The sequence below is a fragment of the Solanum dulcamara genome, chromosome 7 (genome assembly GCF_947179165.1).
Source record: "Solanum dulcamara chromosome 7, daSolDulc1.2, whole genome shotgun sequence".
Taxonomy (NCBI): domain Eukaryota; kingdom Viridiplantae; phylum Streptophyta; class Magnoliopsida; order Solanales; family Solanaceae; genus Solanum; species Solanum dulcamara.
The window spans coordinates 78,431,681-78,454,147 of NC_077243.1; the positions used below are offsets into that span (position 1 = coordinate 78,431,681).

The following is a 22,467-nucleotide window of genomic DNA, read 5'->3' on the forward strand; positions in this document are numbered from 1 at the left end:
TAGACCCCTAATAATCTATTAGTTCATACGCATTTTCGTGGCTTTGGATAGTGATGGTAGACTAGGGTCATGTTCTCACTCATGGACGGAAACGAGGGTAAGGAGGGGTAAGTGGGTTAAAGGAGCGTCTAGACTGAGAATAGGTTCTTGGAACATTGGGACGTTAACGGGTAAATCCATAGAACTGGTTAAGATTCTAAAGAAGAGGAAGATTAATATAGCCTGTGTCCAGGAGATAAAATGGGTAGGCTCTAAAGCTAAGGAGGTAGACGGGTATAAGCTTTGGTTTTCTGGTAAATCGAAGTATAGGAATGGGGTAGGCATTTTAATAGACAGTGATTTAAGGGATCAGGTGGTGGAGGTTAGGAGAGTCAATGATAGGATGATGTCGATTAAAATGGTCGTTAAAGGGATCACGTTGAACGTTATTAGTGCTTATGCGCCGCAAGCGGGCTTACGCGAGGAGGATAAGAGGTGTTTTTGGGAGGATTTAGACGAGTTAGTGGTAGGCATACCACCTACTGAGAAGCTTTTTGTGGGAGGGGATTTCAATGGGCACATCGGGTCTATTTCAGGAGGGTATGATGACGTACATGGGGGCTTTGGCTTCGGGGACAGAAATGGAGGAGGAATCTCACTTCTAGATTTCGCAAGAGCTTTCGGGTTAGTGATAGCCAACTCGAGTTTCCCAAAGAAGGAGGACCACTTGGTAACCTTTCGTAGCTCAGTGGCTAAAACTCAGATAGATTTTTTACTCCTTAGGAAGGATGATAAAGGTTTGTGCAAAGACTGTAAGGTCATCCCGATCGACAACTGTCACGACCCAACCCCTTAGGCAGTGACTGGTGCCCGAATTGAGCACCCAAACGTACCTTTATCCCAAATTAGCCTTTTAACCGAATAAACAAAGGTAGTGATTAGAAGAAATTTCTAAATATATCATAAAAGTAGATATAGGCACGAGGGCTGATAGGCCGTCACAAAACACACAAAACTCAAACTATATATACAAAACCCACAACATAAATCTGTCTACAGACCTCTACAGATGATAGCATATTCATATGATGGGACAGGGCTTCATCGTACCCCTGACCAACATATCCAAATATACAGAGATAAAGTCAGTACCAAAATACAAGCTCCGAACAAGGGAGCACTGTCAACGATGCAGCAAATATCCTAAACAGATGGATCAGCAAATCGAACTTCGGTACCTGCGGGCATGTAACGCAGCCCCCCAAAGAAAGGGGGTCAGTACGAAAAATGTACCGAATATGTAAAGCATGAATTGTAATAAATAAAATCATAATCTGAATAGTATGTGCAGAAAACGAAATAAATGTTCAAAATTTCAAAATACTTATCATAATCTCAAATCATATATGCAATTACATATGCCGTATCCGGCCCCATTTCATGGGACTCGGTGAACAAAATGTGGTCGCCCTCCTGTCATTGGCGCCACAGCACATCATAACACCAGAGTAGGAAATGTCTCCGTAACATATCATATCATATCAGATGGCCATATCAAATCATATCAAATCAAATCATATCATATCATATATGTACATGGCACAGCATAACTCCGTGGCATAACATACACCACAACCCATGTACATGTCATACCTGCCCCCTCACATCGGGGCACGGCAAAAAAAATACAGAGAAGTACGCTTGATAACATATCCTGGCCCAGGCTCAGTGAAAGAGTGGTTACAGTATGCACGAGTAGAGTAGTGAGAGACTAAATGCAATTTAAAATACAAAATATTTATACAGACTCGATAGCATAATTTCGATAACAAATCATATATAAAAATACTTGAATAATAATAATAGTGTAAGTCTTTTCAATGTCCCGATAGTCTATGTCAAAATAATTTTCTGAAATTGTTTCCATATTTCAGAATATATTATGGAACTGAACGGAATAATTAATCATATGATATTTGGAAGAGTAGCAAAGAGTTTCTTTCAAATTCTACTTAACATGAGCCAAACAAAATAACAAAGAAAAATTTGGAATAGTGGGACCCACCTCGGTCAAATGAGGTGGCGTATCTAAATTATGCGCGTTAAATATCATAACGTTATTTATAAGAGTTTCAAGGTAGTTGGGTCCTATTTGTGCAAATTCTAGAAGTTTAGATAATTTTTCAAAAAATATTCTTAAATACTTAATTCAATTCTACTGAATAGGAAAGGGTCAAATTTAGGTGTCGATTCCGAAGAGTAGAGTCATCCCCGAGGTTCGTATCCAAACTTATTACACTTAAGACATGCCAAGAGAAGAAAAGGTAAAACTTTACATACCTTATCGGCTTTTCACGTTTGTCCAAATTCAACTCCCGTTTTCTCCAAAATCTACAATTGGTCACATTTACCAATTACTATTCACAAGACTTTAAAAATTCAATTCTACCAATATTTGTCTACAAAAATTTCGGCAGCATCTCCCTTATATATATGACAACCCTGAGATTACAACTCGGCCACCATATCAACAACCAAGCCAACAACAACACCGATACCATCAACAATCAATTTAAAACGCACCATAACATAAATTGATTTCTTTTCCAACTAATGCAATAACTTTCAACCCAACTTTGCATTTCCAAATAAATATGAATATTTCATGTCCATAACTAATTTTAACTCATTCAAACATAGGTGAAAAATATTCCAAGTAAGCTATTCCATTATTCTTCAATTCCATACTTCACCCAAAAATTCCATAAATGCAACAAAACTATTACAATTCATTTTCTTCTTTCAACTTCATAATCAAATTCATTTCCTTCTTTCAACTTCATAATCAACAACAACAATCCATACTTGAACAACTTTACTTCCATAATATTATAAAATTATCTAAAAATACATAATTCCCTACAATCCATTTTAATACCAACTTAAACCATTTAAGCTTCCCTTATGTTCCAAGAATCACAACAATAATTAACAAGCTATACAACCTTAATTTTTCCCATCTCATCACCTAACTCATATTTCCAACTTCAATTAATTTCATCCAACTTCCATTTTCAACATCAAATATTTATCATACTACTATTCAAATACTACACCAAAAATACTACACAAAAATTGAGTAAATCTTACTCATATAAGAACATGTATACATGGCACCATATTACCATACAAACTTTCATATTTCCTTAAATTCTACACACCCCTACTTACTACAACATCAACAAACTTCATAACACAAAGAAATTGAATTAATTCTTACCTTTTCCTTCTAACTTCTTCACTTAACCATGACACCCAATCAACCAAACAAGGCTCCTATCTTCCAAAATAACTTCATCATGTTGTAGAGGATCCTTGAATTAGTAGGAATACTAGGAGAAAATATTTTTTTGAGCAAGATTTTAATTTTCTTCCTATTTTTTTTCCTTAGCCGATTTTCTTCTTCTTCTTTGTTTTCCTCAATTTTTCTCACTTCTATCTTCTCCAATTCTCTTGAATCTTCTAAGAATTGGATGATGACTCCCATGTAAAATTTCAATTTTGCCCCTCACCTTTTCTAATATTCTCAAGTTGAAATTCCAATTTTGTCCTTAACCTTTTGTAGTATTTCCATATGTGAAATTCTAATTTTGTCCTTAACCTTTTATATTATTTCCACATGTGAAATTCCAATTTTACCCTTAAACTTTTCCAATATTTCCAAATCCCAATTTAGTCATAAAAATTATGTATCCAATAAAATCAAACATAGTTTTGCCCTTGACTTGTTACCGTTATCCCAAAAATGTCCTATTGTGGAAAAAAATATATGGGATATAACAACAACCTTACAACCCGACATAAGCTCTTAGTGATGGATTTAGGGATTAAGATGAAGAGGACGAGGAGGGTCGGGGAAGAACGACCTAGGATCAGATGGGGGAGTTTGACAACGGTTAGGGCTCTAGAGATGGGAGAGAAATTGAAGGATATGGGGGCCTGGGATAGTAGTGGGGATGCGAACGGTATGTGGGATAGGACAGCTAGTTGTATTAGGGCTGTAGCAAGGGAAGTGTTAGGAGTCTCGACAGGTAGTCGTAGACGGCATCGAGGGGATTGGTGGTGGAATGGAGAAGTGCAAGGAAAAGTGGAAGCAAAGAAGGTGGCGTATGCTAAGTTGATGGAGAGCAAGGATGAGGTGGAGAAGTGGACAAATGGAGAACTGTATAAGATAGCGAGGAAGGAGGCGAAGTCGGCGGTTGCAACGGCAAAAACGGCAGCTTTTGAACGTCTTTATGCTAAACTAGAAGAGAAAGGTGGGGACAGGAAGTTATTCAGGCTAGCTAGGGCCCAGGAGAGAAGGGCACGAGATATGGATCAAGTGAAGTGCATTAAAGACGAGCACGGAAAAGAATTGGTAGAGGAGACCCGTATCAAACAAAGATGGCAGTCATACTTCCATAAACTTTTGAATGATAGAGGGGACAGAGAAATTGTGTTGGGAGATTTAGAACATACAAGAAGGAGTCACGATATTGGGGGTTGTAGCAGTATTACGGTCGATGAGGTTAAAGATGCTGTTCGTAGGATGCGCTGGGGAAGAGCGACCGGACCTGACAAGATCCCTGGAGAATTTTGGAAGAGTGCGGGTTCGGTAGGTTTGAAATGGCTGACTAGGTTATTTAATGTCATCTTTACGACTGCAACGATGCCCATAGAATGGAGGTCGAGCATCATGATCCCTCTATACAAAAATAAGGGGGATAGCCAGAGTTGCGACAACTATAGAGGTATCAAGCTTCTAAGTCATACTATGAAAGTGTGGGAAAGAGTGGTGGAGATGAGGGTGAGGAGAGACGTGTCTATTTTAGAGAACCAGTTCGGATTTATGCCGGGACGCTCAACTACGGAAGCCATCCATCTTATGAGGAGACTAATGGAGCAATATAGGGAGAAGAAGAGAGACTTGCATATGGTATTCATCGACTTAGAAAAGGCTTATGATAAAGTCCCACGAGAGATACTATGGAGATGTTTGGAGGCTAAAGGTGTACCGGTAGCGTACATAAGGGTGATCAAGGACATGTACGAGGGTGCCAAAACCAGGGTAAGGACAGTAGGAGGGGACTCAGAACACTTCCCGGTTGTAATGGGGTTGCATCAAGGATCAGCTCTTAGTCCGTTTCTATTTTCCTTGGTGATGGATGTATTGACGCGACAAATTCAAGGTGAGGTGCCATGGTGTATGCTTTTCGTGGACGACATAGTCCTCATCGATGAGACTCGTAGCGGAGTTAACGCTAAGCTAGAAGATTGGAGACACACCTTGGAGTGTAAAGGGTTTAAGCTGAGTAGGACCAAGACAGAGTACCTAGAGTGCCAGTTTAGTGAGACACCTCAGGTGGTTGGCGCAGAAGTTAGGCTCGCGGACCAAGCCATCCAAAAGAAAAGTAGTTTTAAGTACCTTGGTTCTATAATGCAAGGTAATGGGGAGATCGACGAAGATGTCACACATCGTATTGGGGCAGGATGGAGGAAATAGAGGCTAGCCTCCGGTGTGTTGTGTGACAAGAAGGTGCCACCACAACTTAAGGGCAAGTTCTACAAAGTGGTGGTTAGACCAGCTATGTTATACGGGGCAGAGTGTTGGCTAGTTAAGGTCTCCCACGTGCAAAAGATGAAAGTTGTCGAGATGAGAATGTTGAGATGGATGTGTGGGCATACCAGGAGCGACAGGATTAGAAATGAGGCTATTCGAGACAAGGTAGGAGTGGCCTCGGTGGAAGACAAGATGCGGGAGACGCGACTGAGATGGTTTGGGCATGTGAAGAGGAGAGTCCTAGATGCACCAGTGCGGAGATGTGAGAGGTTGGCCATGGATGGTTTCAGAAGAGGTAGGGGTAGGCCGAAAAAATATTGGGGAGAGGTGATCAGACATGACATGACGCATTTACGACTTACCGAGGACATGACCTTAGATAGGAGGGTGTGGAGGACACACATTAGGGTAGAAGGCTAGCACATAGTGACATTTTCCCCCCTTATCCGTAGGCGTATTAATGCACTATGATTTCTTGCACTATGATTTATGGTATTTATGTTATTATCTAATAATACATCCTGCTTTTTGTGCTTTGACTATTTCGTTATCTACTTATCTACTTTTAATACTCTTGTCTGACCTTTCTCTATGCTTCTATTGAGCCGAGGGTCTTTCGAAACAGCCGTCCTACATTGGTAGGAGTCAGGTCTGCGTACACTTTACCCTCCCCAGACCCTACGATGTGAGATTTCACTGGGTTGTTGTTGTTGTTGTTGTTGTTTTAGAACTTATAGGTATAAAATATTTTTTTTGAAACTACACCAAACACATGGTGAAAGTTCACCCAAAAATAACTTGCCAAGAATATTTGAAAACCTGGGGCCAAACGACATCTAAGATTCTTGGACAAATTAGGAGTTTATATATATATATATATATATATATATATATATATATATATATATATATAAGCAGTCGTAGTTTGTTCCAATCTTTCAATTTACGACCAAGAATTTTTAATAAATTCTTTGTTTATGATTTTACGCGCTATCTATTTAATGTAAATTTGCGTGTTCGTTCAAAAATTCAAAAAAATACATAATTCAGAAGCCCACTTTGTATTAAAAGATCGGGAAACTTATATAGTTATGCTATATTAAAAAAATATTTATCATTTATAATAATAATATTTTTTTCGCTGGACACTTATAATACATATTACTGAGAATAATTTATAAAATACATATAATACAAGTTTTATTCATTGATAGTACATTTATCACACAATTTAATACACTTATAATACATTATACCAATTTCTTACCAAACAACCATAAAATATTTTAAAACAGTTATAATACATTTATATTGCATGCATAATTCACTTTTAATACATAACAAATTTATCATAATATTGACATATATTACTATAGATAGTAATAAATAAAAAAATATCGCTAACCGAAGCAATTTTTCCTTAAAAGAAACCCCATAAATGAAGCTCAAACAATACATATGAAAATGAAGAACTTGTTAGACAGTAATCTTTGACCAAAAATAATGTCAGCATTTTAAATCTAATCTTTTTATTTTTGTCATGATTTCTTGTTTTAAATGTTTATATCAGTAGCTTCCCAACAATCACCACCCAACTTGCAATCCAATATTGGTTCACATCATCTCATATATATCTCACACATCAATTATCAAAATCTAAAGATCGTTATTGAGCAAACTGAAAGATTATCATGAGAAAATGTTAGACAACGTGCGACTTAAAATTTGTAAGTAATTGCAAATATTAATTAGACAATAATTTAATATATATTTCATTTGTAAGAGCAAGCAAGATGAAAGCATGCATGCATGCACTATATTAGATCGTCATTTGGAAGGATAATTTTATAAGGGTTATATTTTTGCATAATTTTGAAATATAGGGACAAAATCCAAATGGTAACCCACAAAAAGATATTGACATAAATCAGTCCTGTGGTACACATAATGATTGAAAATTCTTTACCCTTTATAAGAAATTTCAATTTCGAGAATCATGCAAATAGAGAATTTTTCGGTACGATTACTTACCTTTCTTAGTGGTTTATGTGTTTGATATTCGAATTTAGGTTTATATAGTAAGTTTTAGATATATCTTTACCTATTAACCTAGAAAGTTTTGCATTATGATAGCTTTAATATAACTGTTCGCAATAAATTTTTGTAGTGCTGAAAATTAACTGTAATCAAAATAAATAAAATAAGGTAATTTTATTGATGAATCTTTAATGAGTACAATTCCGTTGTTCTCTTGATTCTTCTTTCCTAATATGTTTTCTTAATTCGAGGGCTGACAGTTATCGAATGTAGGATGATGCAGACCTCCTTGAGATGTGTATGTCTCTGGAAAGAACTCCATTGACTACTCCTTCGAAAAACTCTGTAGTTGATATTGCAGCTTTCTCCATTGCTTGTAGAATGTCCTCGGAAAATTATGTAATCCTCATATTTATAGTTGTAAGAAGGAGGCAGTCCATATGTGGATGAACTCTTTTGTCTTCTTCTGATTGATTCACAGAATTCATTAAGCTTATCACAAATACTATGTGATAAAGTTACTTTTTGATTAGTTGTTGAACTTTGACGAGGATTGCCACATTATTTGAACACGTGGCATCCTCTTGTTGGTCTTGAACTTGAATGGGATTGCCAAGTCACCTTGACACATGGCTTGAGCTTGGGCCTTAAGATGAAATGGAGCTTGGACTTGAATTAATAAAGGAAAATTTACATAAATGTACTACATTAAGAAAATATTTACCATTTATAGCAATAACATTTTTTTCACTGAACACTTATAATACAATTATAATACAATTTTAATACATATTCGCGAGAATAATTTATAAAACTCATATAATACAAGTTTTATTCATGGATAATATATTTATTACATACTTTAATACACTTATAATACATTATGTCAATTTCTTACCAAACAAGTATAATATATTTTAAAACACTTATAATATAATATATCATAATATTGCTATATATTGCTGTAAATGGTAATAAATAAAAAATATCGCTAAAATCAGTAATTATTTATTAAAAAATGTTTTTCCTAGTAATTTTTCCATTAATAAAATGGACTTATTCATTTGTGAAGCCCAAATTAATTATTCAACCCAAATGAACATGAATTTAATCCAGATTTTTTATGAATTAAATCCAATAAAATTTCACACAAAATTTAATTAAACCTCGTTCAAATCGATTCCAATTTGTAACACGCATCAAGAGAATCAATAAATATGAAGAAATTAAAGTTCATAAAAAATATATATATCGTCCATGCCTTCGTAATTAAAAAATGCCCATAAAAAAATTAAATAACCCAAGTTTAGAAAAATACATATGAAAATGTTGTCAGTAATATTTGACTAGCAACTTCAAATTAAAGATGTCACCATTTCAAAATCAATTAATTCTTATTTGTCAACACATTAAAGTCAACTGCATTTTTAAAAAAATTATATTATTATGTTTTATAAAGAAGTTGGATGAACAAACAAACAAATTGTGCATGATTTCTTGTTGTAAATTGATATCAGTAGCTCCCCAACAATCACCAGCCAACTGGCAATCTAGAATTGAAACATGCATGTCATTCCATATTTCACACAACAATGAAAAAATTTATTATGGGAGTAATGAACAAGAGAGAGAAAGTATATATATATATATAATTCACATCAAACATAATAAATTATGATAAATTTATTTATTTATTTATGTAATAAATCTAAATATAATAAATTTATGAACTTATAGTTTTACTCTTTTTCTCCTTGTTTAGTATTCACGTAATATCTTATATATTCTTCATTTCTTACTACTATTAGTGATTCATTTGCTTTTTTCATCTTGTTATTTTGTTGTCGTTATTTTCCTTTAATCTTGCTTTGATTACTTCATTTGATGATTTGAGGATCTATTCAAAATAACCTCTCTACCAAGAGATAGGGATAAAATATGCGCACATTCTGCTTGTGAAATTACACTAAGTATATTATTATTATTATCAGAAATTTCGGATTCGAAATCCACAAAATAAAGAACTTCTTCGTATGAATATTTTGCCTCCTTTAGTAGGCTTGTCCACTAATCTGAATTAGTCAAATTTAGTAAGTTTTAATACCAAATTATTAGGTCAAAAAAAGGGATTTTACCCTAAACAACAACCCGATATAACCACAACAAAAATACCATCAATCTTTACTTTTTTTGAAATTGTTTGGCCAGTATATATGCATATACAATGTATAATCTATACATAATCAATGTGTACATTATATAAGTACATTTATTATACATTGAATTGAGTATATACATACCCATGATAATTACAAACTATTACGTAAGGGATAGCCGCAATTCCTCGTTAGGCTTCTCTAGATGAGTTAAGGGTTTTTTCGACTGGCTAAAAATATTAAGATCATATGTGGAAAAAAAAAAAACTTTGTCCTTTGGCAAAAAGGTCAATGCTTATACATTGGACTAAGGAAAATGGATGGGAAATTACTATTTTTGGTGAACTTAGGTGGCCAAATATATATATATAGAGAGAGAAAATACTACTTAGGTAGCCAAGAATTTAAATCCACACGAAAATACACGTATTTATTTTCTTTATTATTTTACTCTGAACTCTTATCCATTTAGCACCATTTCATTTGATAAGGATGCATCAAGTCATAAATAGTTGGGAGGAAAAGATAAAAGTGAAACAAGAAATGCTTACATGGAATCATAACATGTCATAATCCAATAACAACAATAACAACATACCTAATATAATCTCATAAATGTAGTTTGAAAAAAATGTGGGTGTACATATAGCTTATCCTTACCTAGTGGTGTAGCCATATATGAGCTAGGGTGGCCAATTGGACATCTTTCGTCGAAAAATTATATTATGTATATAGAAAAATGATGAAATATATAGGTCAAAAATTATTTTTCATACATATATATTAAATCTTGGACATCCTTAATGAAATTTCTGACTTCGTCACTGCCTTTATCGCTGTGGATGAAACTGTTTTTTTCGATAGACTCTCAACTCAAGATAACATATCATAATCCGACAATCAAAATTTGAGATTTCGATACTCATTCATGATTTTTGTGCAATTACGAATTTTCAGAATTTAGTGAAAAATCAACAAAAGCAGGCAGAAGAATACATGATTTAAGTTATATGCATTACAATATATTTTTCTCAAAATGTTATAATAACTTATTTAGCAAACATGGAGTGACAATACATGGATTTAAACACTAAAATTGAAATTATTTTTTATTTTTCCCTCAAACCGATCATCAACAACCTTTCAATTTTATTAAGTATAAACATTTAACATATTTTAAACTTTACCCTATATCTCAATTTCAATACAAGAGAATCAGACGCTCGATAAAAATATAATATTTACATTACTAATCACGACATTATTAATCCCTATAGCTTATATCTAAACCAAACAATTCTTTACATGTTAAACTACACTAATAATAATCTTTTTATATATATCAGTTTATATCACTTAAATCCGAATTAAATTCATTGGGTTGGGCTACACCATAATCTACCCAAACCCATCATGCCTTGTGGACCTGTTGGGCCAGTTTAATCCTTCACACTGGGTTGGGCTTAGGAATCTGTAATGGAGGCCCATATCGAAAAGAAGGATAAAATGGCCCAATGACCAATACCACCCCCACCCCACTCACCCAAAAGTTGGGCCTGCAATTCAGTAAGAGGTAACATGAGTGGCCTAATGGATCACCACTCCCTGCCCAACTTGATAAAAATAGCCACTTCCACTTTTTGGTCCTACTTTTTAAATAATAGCCACTAGCTATGGCGTTTTAAACTCCACGGGTGAAACTCTATGATAATCTCCTTAGATTTTGATATGTGAAATTTGGAAATGCATGAAAATGACTATTTTCAATTACATGAGCTAAAAAATGGTTATTTGCAGATTGTATCTCCAACATGCGTGGTACGATAATAATATAAGAGTGTAAACATACATTGTTAGTTATTCATATGTTTACCTCCAATGGAAGGTGCATCTTAGTAGCTATGTCAATCGAATACAATATTTCAACTCACAATATAGACAATTATATTGTGAACTTATAAATTTCAAAAATTTAATAGATTTAGCGTTAAAGAACTTTTTAATTTGTCATAAGTTTAAATAATGAATTTGTCTTGTCTCCCATATGTCATGAATTTCCCACATTTTGATAGGTTTATTACTTATGAATTATTGGATAAACCATTTCAATTCTTAATTAGACAAAGACAAATATCCTAATTGGTTAGGGACATATTTAGATTAAAATTTAAGATATACTTTTTTCTTTATTTTTTGTAGTGTCTGATACTCGCTTTGGATTCAACTAATCCTGATTTGTCCCATATAGGGTTCATTAATAGGAAAACACTACCTATTAGAATATTGGCACTTGGCAGTAAACATTAAGGTATTCATAGAAGGGAAAATTACTTAATTGAATGTGTTTTAAAAAATATTTACTATTTTTAAATATACTTTTATTTTATTACCATTTTTAACAATCAATAGCAATATTTTAATTAAAGAAACACTATATACCCTTTTTATTTGAGGAAGAGGAAAGGGTTTTCTCTCTCTAAGGTTTCTCTTCAGTTTCTGCGTCTCTCTCTTCTTCCTTCATCTCTTCTTCATGTTTCCCTTATTCCTTCATCTTCTTGTTTATTTCAGACGGAACTTATAGGTTTTAGGTGCACAATTATAATGGAAGGTCAGAAATCTCCTAGAAGAAGCCCACGAATTCGAATTATTGATTCAACCGGCAGTGGTGAAATGAATGTCGGTCTAACTTTTAGTTTGGAAATTTCTGCAAATCAATCTCGAGTAGAAGCTGGTGGTGAGATTAATCAAAATTTCCAAGCATTGCATGTGAAGAAAAAGGGCGGTAGAAGTAAGAAAAAAACCAATGAATTGAGTTCTAAATCGAAAAGAAAATGAATTGATGTTGCATCGGCATCTAAGAAATTTGTTGACAGTGATGATGATTTTGAGGATTTACATCCTCAATTTCAGTCAAAGAAAGTGAAACTTACAGTTGCTCAGAAGAAGAATCCAAAATTTCGAAATCGATTGTGCAAAAATACGGTTCTACCGGAGAGTTTATATTCGGTATGTCATTCTACCAACACATTATTTAACTGATAGCATTTTCAATCTGTTTATGTGTATTTTCTTAGTTTGTTGTTGTTTTGAACTTGTGTGCTAGATGTTGAAGAAAAATTTGTGTATTTGATACTTTTATTGTAGTCTAAATTTATTTGCTCAAGTTTATTATATCATTGATTGTTGGGAGTTTTGTCATGAATTGTTAGATCTTTTGTGTTATAATTTATTTTATTTTTTAAAATAAATAAATATAAATGAATTAAACTTTGAATTAAAATGTATTACACATACATTAAAGTTGAATTAGAAGAGAATAAGAGATGAATGAAATCTATAGTTAATTGAAAAAAGTTTTCAGTTATCTGTACACCACAAAAATGAATTAAACTTGAATGAAATTGTGTATTACACACATTAAAGTTGAATTAGAAGGGAATTAGAGACGAATGAAACCTATAGCTAATGAAAAAAGTTTTCAGTTTCTCTATTTTGAAATCACTTCTTACGTTAGATTCATAATCCCTTAATCTTTTGTATTTATCTTATCTTATTGTTGAGCTTAAGACCAAAGGAATATTTGATATCAATAAATAGATCTTCTAAGATCATTGCTATGTATTATCAATTATTGTCATATAAAAAACAGTAATGGGTAGAATTTGCAATCTTCTATTTTCTCTTGCAGTTTTCATTATGCTTCATTACCATTCTTCTTCACTAGCTAATATTAGCACTGATAAAGCTACTCTTCTTTTCTTGAAATCTCACATATCTTTTAAGTCCTATAGGGTTCATGTTAAGATATAATTATCTATAGTGATAGATTGATATTATTTATATGCACGATCGTAAATTCTGGAGACATCCAGATATTTTGTATTCTTCAAGTAGGTGGTCGTCATATACTAATCATGACGCGATTGAGAAGATAAAATTTTCTTTATCTGAAAAACAGCTCGAGTTGTTTAGGAATACTTGTTTTGATTACTTTCTTGACCTTCCGAAAGTGACCACACAACTCCAACTTATTCATTGCATGAACAGGGAGTTAAAACACACACCAGATGATGTGTTTGCTGTTGAATTAAATGAGAAGATGTTGTTTTTTGGGCTTAGGGAATTTGAGTTAATTACAAGCTTAAATTGTGTTAGTGATGGTTGCTCTGTTAATGTTCCAGATTCTCCTTGTCGGTTTTTGAGCAATTATTTCCCTGAACAAATTGCTGTTCAAAAGAATCATCTACACGAGTTGTTTTTATCAAAAAAATTCATAGATGATGATTCTGCCGTTTCACTAGCTGTTTTATTCTTTATTAATGATTTTTTGTTCTCATATGAGAACAATGAATACCAAATTAGTAATAGAGATTTTTACCCGTGGGGTTTAGATGTCTACAAGAAGTTGCTTAATAATGTGAGGCACAAGCTTAATTCAACTAATCAGTACTATAGATTAGGTGGATTGCCTCTTGCCCTTCAAATTTGGATATTTGAGTGTTGTTATAGAGTCGATGAAGATTTAGCTCTTTGAATTTCTGATTCTATTCCAAGAATTTTGAGGTGGAAAATAGTTGCTGAAAGTCCTTGGCAAAAGCATATTGAAAATGACATCTTCATGCCTACGAAATGCAAGGTATCTATACAAAGTTAATATAATTTATGACACATATATATATTATTTCAACTCAAGTTAATACATCTATTTGTCTCTGTATTTTAATTTCAGTTTGAGAATATAGTGGCGAGTGAAGATGAGGTATCTAAATTAAGGCTTCCTGAACCTCGTGATTACCATTCTAAAATTTTGAAATTGGAGCTGAAAGGATCAAACCATAATCTAGATATGTTGACCAGGGAGGTTATAGAGTTGAGAAAAGAACTTGCAAATGTATAAGCTAACTTGCTTTTAGGCTTTATCTTTTTCAAAATTGTTAGTCTAATAATTGTGTTATATTTGATTATATACTAGGCGAATGAAAATCACAAAGCTCTTGAAGAGAAGATAGACTTACAATCTATTCAAATGAAAGAATTTGTGATGAATTCCAACAAACAATTATTGATGGATATTTCTTTGTTGTTTGCTAAGAGAGACAATAGTTCTTTTTACTCAAAAAGTCAGGGAATCATCAAACAAAAAGGCTGGCGAGACATTTTTTGGTGGATTAGACTTCAATGGAGGTTCTTTTATGTTTTAAATACATCTATATTATCTTGTTTTGCTTGCTGGCAGGGACTTAAGTTTATTTACTATTTAGAGTTTTTATTTATCTAAGTTGTAGTTTAAGCTTGATTTTTTTATTCACATATTTTCACTTAGAAGAATGGTGAACTTTGACTATGAATATAATTTGCTGCATGATTTTAGCTGCTAGTATTACTATTCATAATCATAGACCTTGGAACTGAATAGTGGACTGTGTGCTTGTATTCTCTATGCTAATGTAGAGGAGTTACATTTTTATGAATTAGACACGAATGAAAATTATAGCTAATGAAAAAACATTCAGTGATGTGTTTCAGTAGTGTTATCAAACTGAAACCTGCATTATGAATTAAACTTGAATAAAAAATAAATTACATACATATTAAAGTTGAATTAGAATAGAATTAGACACGAATGAAAAGTGTAACTAATGAAAAAATCTTCAGTAGCACAGCCAGATTAGCCATGTTTTTCTCCTGCATATTTTTTTAAAGATGCCAATGAAAATGCGGATTTAGAAATTAAACCAGTGTTCTGTTTGGCTATGTTGTTGTCGTTGTTACTTTGACCAAGAAAATAGTATATTCTCGACAAACAAATAAGAAAAATAGAAATATAAACACAAGCAAAGATCACAAAGATTCCAAATAAAGGGCAATATAGTAGGACAAACTTATTAGCAGGCTCACAACTGAAGTCACTCAACTTAATCAGCATCATGCATCATGTGAATTCTCAAGTTTTTCCCATTAAGCACAAATATACGAGTGTCTCTGTGTATTATATATAGTATCATATTTATTATAAGCATAAAAGATTTTCCTGAAGTGCAAGAATTGAACCTTCAGCCTTTTTATATACTTGTATATAAATCCATCAACCAAAAACTTAACTGATCATATAGCTAATCAAATAACAACTGGAAAAATATATCACTGCAAAGAAAATAAGTACTTAGAGGATGGATAGAAAAAAGAGAAAGATCATATACATGATCAGTTCACGGATTGGCTAGTGCATTCCCTAGCAAAGTGGCCTTCCTCTCCACAGTATATTAATTAAAGTTGAACAACAAAGGAATTACACACACATTAAACTTGAATTAAAAGAGAATTAGAGACGACTGAAAGCTGTAGCTAATGAAACCAGCCTTCTCTGTAAGCCACAAAAATAAATTAAACTTGAATTAGAAGAGAATTAGACACGAATGAAATATGTAGCTAACAAAACCAACCTTCAGTGATCTGTGAGGCCACAAAATGAATTAAAGTTGAACAACAAAGGAATTAAACTCACATTAAACTTGAATTAAAAGAGAATTAGAGACGACTGGAACCTGTAGCTAATGAAATCAGCCTTCTCTGTAAGCCACAAAAATAAATTAAACTTGAATTAGAAGAGTATTAGACACGAATGAAACATGTATCTAATAAAACCAGCCTTCAGTGATCTGTAGGCCACAAAAATGAATTAAAATTGAACAACAAAGGAATTAAACTCACATTAAACTTGAATTAAAAGAGAATTAGAGATGACTGAAACCTGTAGCTAATGAAACCAGACTTCTCTGTAAGCCACAAAAATAAATTAAACTTGAATTAAAAGAGTATTAGACATGAATGAAACATGTAGCTAACAAAATCAACCTTCAGTGATCTGTGAGGCCACAAAAATAAATTAAAGTTGAACAACAAAGGAATTACACACACATTAAACTTGAATTAAACTGTAAACATAGGAGATCAAAGTTAAATAGATGAACATACGGCGAATCTGAGAAGAAGACAGGATTTGCCGACAGAAAAATCGCCGATTAACAATAGTTTGAACAAGTAATCGCTGCAATCAAAAAAATGAAAATCGATAATAAAAATAAAAAAATTGGAGAAAATTTCGCATGAATATTGTTGAATATCATACTATTTGTTGCTCATGTTTGCTTCTTCCTCTTTTTGGCTATGGAGAACAAAAAGTTTTCTTCTGAGAAGTGAGATTCCACCGAATACACATCACTTAATTCCAAAATTGGAGTACAAATATTGTAGAAAGTTATGGTTGAGAAGCTATGAAGCTAAGTATTGCCCTAATTTTGGAGAAAATTATGGGTGAGAAGATTGGAGAGAATATTGGTGTAGCAAAGTTGGAGAGAAACAGGGGAAGAGAAAATAGCGGGTGAGAGTTAATTTAATTCAAACAATTTGCTATATATGGTTAAAATAATTATGTTGCTCTATATGATAAATATTTTTTGAATAATGTACATTTAGGTAATTTTCCCTTCATAGAATGGGGTGGCCATTTGGGCCAAAAAATAGACATAATTAGATTTTCATGTCAATGTCAAGAATATGTTCTTTAATTTAGAAAAATTATTGAATTAGGTGGGATTATAACAACCTTAATGAAGACAAAGACAATAGTGAGTACATTTTAATGGAATTCACATATCTAATGGTGACCCTTGAGAGGCACTAAAAGGTGTTCTACCTATATGTGCCAAGTTAAACTTATATATATATATATATATATATATATATATATATATATATATATATATATATATATATATATATATATATATATATATTTTGGAAGTAGTGTGATGCAGAGTATTTTTTCATGAAGATTTTTAAATATCATGAATTTGAATATTTTCTTCATATCTAACAATTCTATCAATTCAATTTTATTTTTGGATCAATACTAACTTATCTGCTTTTGTTCCTGAATCAAAAAATAACCGATGCACAATTTTCCAATAGAGCAAGGGCATACATAACACAAAATTCCAAGCTTCGAAAAAGAAGGAAAATACATAACTATGTTTACGTGTTACTCGAATAACTTTTCTTTTTTTAGCTATATTAATATTTTTTAATCTTTATATAGCCTCGCCCGTTTTATTTTATCGTGCATCTGTAATGCTAAGCTAGAATCAATTGTGTAGAGATTTTTAAGAAGTGAATTTACAATATTAGTTACAAATTCGATAAAATTCAATAATTTTAATTTAAATTTTAAATTTAAAAAATTATTTAATATATATAAATAATTTATTTCGAATCTAATAAAAGGACAACTTGCGATGGCATGCATCTTGTGACTTGCATAAAGTTGAAAAAAAAGAAGCAATTAATAGCGTTTCTCTCAAGAGTTTGACCATTACTAAAAGGCAAATTGTACAATGGAAACTAATATGAAAGCTTTCATATGGTGCTAATTAAAGTGCAAAATATCTTGTCAAGTCATGCAAAAGTTGGTGCATGCTTGTTTCCCACTACTTGATAAATATCCAAAGGAATCATTGAGTACAACAGTTTGATGTATAAAGTATTTTGTATTTATGGTAAAATTGATAAAGGATAGCACTTTAAGAAGGTGTAATATAGGTAGTTTACATTGACACAAAGTATTTATGATTGATTTGTAGATGCATGTTCAAATAAAATCAAATGTGTGATGAGATAATAAACAATATATTTTTCTTTTTAATTAGAGATCTCAGAAGTTTATGCTTAAAGAATACTTTTTTGTGTTAATGTATCCATATACGGTGTGAATCTGAATTTTTGAATTTACTGGAACAAATAACGAATGACTATAAAAAAAATATGTTGAAAGAATCATTTAAGGTGTGGCCAGATAAATAAGATCCTTAATCTTTAATTAGAGATCAGGTTCGTATCTTGAGTTAATAGGGACTTTCTCTTTTTATTGTGTCCTATACAATGCAAATATTAATTGTTCGAGTCAATAAGATACGATGAAATAAATAAATCTTTTAATTAGAAATCTCGAATTCATTCATGGATTAAAAATAAAAAAATCTTTAATAGTTAAAACGACATATATGGGGTGAATTTTAAATTAGAGTCAACAAATACCAAACATTAATAGATAAACCCAAAAAAAAAAGGCCATTTGCTTATCTGCCAACAACTTCCTATACATAAAGCTGGTGATATCTTTATTTTTTAAAAAAAAGTGAGTGACAGCTTTTAAAGAATCTACAAAAAAATAAATATCTAACTGTATAACTTTGATGATTAATTAATTAATTAATTTATTATATGGAAGTGGACAAGATTTATATATGCAGATCCATAAGAAGATATATACGAGATTTCAAGTTAAAGTAATCAAAAGATAATTAAAAATTAAAACATCATGTGTTCTATTTTTAACAACAACAATTCAATAAAACCTACGTGGGATTTGGAGAGGATAAAATATACGCAAATTTTACTTCTATTAAGATAGAATGACTGTTTTCAAGAAAACCTCGACTCATGTGCTCTATTTACTATTAAGAAATAGTTCATTTTTTATTTTATTTTATAACACAAATAAGCTGGAGTTATCTCATTATTATGTAAGGATGAACATTTTCAAAAGCAAAGTAAAATAACTGAGGTCTAGCTCAAAGTGATCATCTCATCCTTATAACCACCCTTTCCCCCTCCTCCTCCATCTGCCATCGCAAGCATGGAGGCGAAATGCACCCAACCACCCTCCTCTGCCATGAGAATCAAACGAACCACCAGAACTGACGAGAGTGGAACCGGAACCGGACCCATCATTCTCGGCAAGTACCAACTTGGCCGTCTTTTAGGCCGTGGTAGCTTTGCTAAAGTCTACCACGGCCTTTGTTTAGACGATAACACTACTATCGCCATCAAAGTTATCCACAAAAAATCCATCATTGGCACAGATACCTCAATGGAGCGATGTATCATACGTGAAATCTCCGCCATGTCCCGTCTTAATCATCCCAACATAATCAAACTCAATGAAGTAATGGCTACTAAATCCAAAATCTACCTTGTCATGGAGATGGCGATCTCCATGCCAAACTTATCCGTCGTGGACGGTTCTCCGATTCCACAGCTCGTTTCTACTTCCACCAATTAGTCTCCGCCCTCCATTATTGCCATCAAAATGGCGTTACTCATCGCGACATCAAACCTCAAAACATTCTTCTTGATCAAAATAACAACCTCAAAATCTCCGATTTCGGGCTCTCCGCCTTACCAGAACAGCTGAAAAACGGCCTCCTTCATACGGCCTGCGGAACACCAGGTTATACTGCTCCAGAGGTAGGATACAGAAAGGGTTACGATGGCGAAAAGGCAGATTCGTGGTCCTGTGGAGTAATTCTATTTGCATTATTAACTGGATATCTCCCATTTGATTCTGGCAATTTATCAAACATGTACCGTGCAATACATCGTCGCGAATTTCGATTCCCTAATTGGATATCGAAATCAGCTCGGAGTATAATAAACAAACTGCTCGATCCTAATCCGAGTTCTAGATCAAGCATTGAACAACTAATGAAGCTTTCATGGTTCAAAAAATCGAATCAACAACAAAAAATGGATGAATGTGTGTTAGAAAAAAATAGTAAAAATTTGGGCGGGATAAATGCATTTGACATAATATCAATGTCATCTGGATTGGATTTATCGAGGTTATTCGAGAGCGATTTGAGCAAGAAAGAAATGAAGTTTACGACAAATGCTCGAATGGAGGAGGTTGAAGAGAAGGTGATGAAAATTGGAGAAAAGGGAGGGTATAGAGTTGAAAGAGGGAAAGGAAGGGGAATTGGATTAGTTAAAGGGAGAGTTGTTTTAATGGTGGAAATTTTAGAGGTGACAATGGAGTTGTTGTTGGTTGAGATTAAGGTTGTTAATAATGAAGGATTGGAATTTGAGGATTCTCAATGGGAGGAATTGAAATTTGGGATGAAGGATATTGTAGTTTCATGGTACAATGATGAGTGTTGAAGGGAAAGGTGGAGTACTCGCAACGAAATTTACTAGTTCGATTAATCTGAATTTAGGTTACATAAGATTCTATAGGAAAAGATGCTTCTTATGAGTTTCTTCATTCTTAGAGTTTGATATAGTGGATGTATAGGCAATGTTGTTCTTGTTGGAAGTTAGATCTTCTTTTTAGTCTTTGAATAATATTTTGTGAATAAAACTTATCTTCTTGATTTTTAGTTGCAAATGTGTTTTCACTAGTTCCTTTTCATAAGAAATGAGTATGTTAATTTGATCCATGATTTTAGTCTATCAAAGATATGTTTGAAACTAGGAAATCACCCTAAAAAAGAGAATAGGATCAAAGTAAATCGAGTTAACAAATGAGCAGATTAATTATTAACATACTCAAATTTAAGGGATCATATGTTTTCATAGAATAGTTTTGGCATTCTTAATGCATGTAGTTTACACCAACTTATGTCAATTTATCATAGTTAAGTGATTAAATAAGGTATGAATACATAAGAATTAATCATGATCAAGTGATACAAGTGTATGCGCACACACATCAATTATTTATTGATTTGATGTAAACATCGAGTGTGAATAACTTTTTTTTTAACTTATATGTTTTTTTAATCAAAAGGGTGATGAGATCGGTGCATAAGTTTTTACTCTCTATAAGATAAAATAAATTATTTATAATCGATATTTACACCTACTCAATAAATACATGATAGTACTACATGATAGTATTTGCGATTGAATCCACTTTCTTGAATCTAGAGACACCCCCAACAACCACTCACTCCACACAACCATCGTCACTAGTTACATCAATACAATCATTGTGACCAATCATAACCATCACGGCCACCAATTAACACCATCATAATCACCGTCACCACCAATCATCATCATCACAAAAATCATTGCCATCAATAACCACCATCACAATAACCCATCATCACTGTCATAACCATATTTGATAATAATAGTACAATCATTATAACCTATTGAATAAAATAAAGTAAGAAATAAAAAATATAAGCCGTCTTAGCTCAGTGGTAGAGCGCGTGGCTTTTAACCACGTGGTCGTGGGTTCGATCCCCACAGACGGCGACTCATATTTTTTTGCTGTTGGGTCCAAATCTGGTTAGTGTAGACTCTTTTTTATTGGATTAAAGAAGGGAATGAAAGAAAATAGTACTCATTTTCTTTATGTTAATTATTATATTAACAACTCTACCACTAGAAGCTGCTACACAATTACGGATACGTGGGATAAGGATAATAATCTCAAAATAAAATTTAAAATTAACTTTATTTCATGGTTGGTTTGAGATATTAGTTGATCACAAGATTATTTTATCCCATAGTTTGTACTAAAAGATGGGATATTTTTACTTATCTCATTCCGCGTGCCAAACCACCCGTATACTTGTCATTTACAACCGAAATACACATATACCTGATTTTGGGACTACCATTTAAGTCGTATCTGCAATGAATAATGAGTTATAAATTTTGCCTACCTTGATTTCTTAAAGATGGGATATTCTTACATATCTCATTTCGTGTACCAAACCACCCGTATACTTGCCATTTACAACTGAAATACACATATACTTGATTTTGAGACTACCATTTAAATAGTATCTGCAATGCATAATAAGTTATAAATTTTACCTAGCTTGATTTTTTTAACCAAATGCCTAA

General features: G+C 32.8%; 1 long non-coding RNA gene, 1 other non-coding gene and 1 pseudogene across 2 annotated transcripts; 2 read left to right on the top strand and 1 right to left on the bottom strand.

Moving 5' to 3' along the window:
- Positions 1 to 982: 982 nt before the first annotated feature.
- Positions 983 to 3,572, bottom strand: LOC129895966 (uncharacterized). Its single transcript, XR_008767892.1, has 3 exons — positions 3,260 to 3,572; positions 2,320 to 2,370; positions 983 to 1,217 (listed from the first exon to the last, which is right to left on the bottom strand). It is a non-coding gene; the product is annotated as an uncharacterized LOC129895966 (long non-coding RNA).
- Positions 3,573 to 19,459: 15,887 nt separating this feature from the next.
- LOC129895037 (CBL-interacting serine/threonine-protein kinase 7-like) lies at positions 19,460 to 20,978 on the top strand (annotated as a pseudogene).
- An 820-nt stretch (positions 20,979 to 21,798) lies between these two features.
- Positions 21,799 to 21,870, top strand: TRNAK-UUU (transfer RNA lysine (anticodon UUU)). The gene has a single exon. It is a non-coding gene; the product is annotated as a tRNA-Lys (tRNA).
- Positions 21,871 to 22,467: the final 597 nt, after the last annotated feature.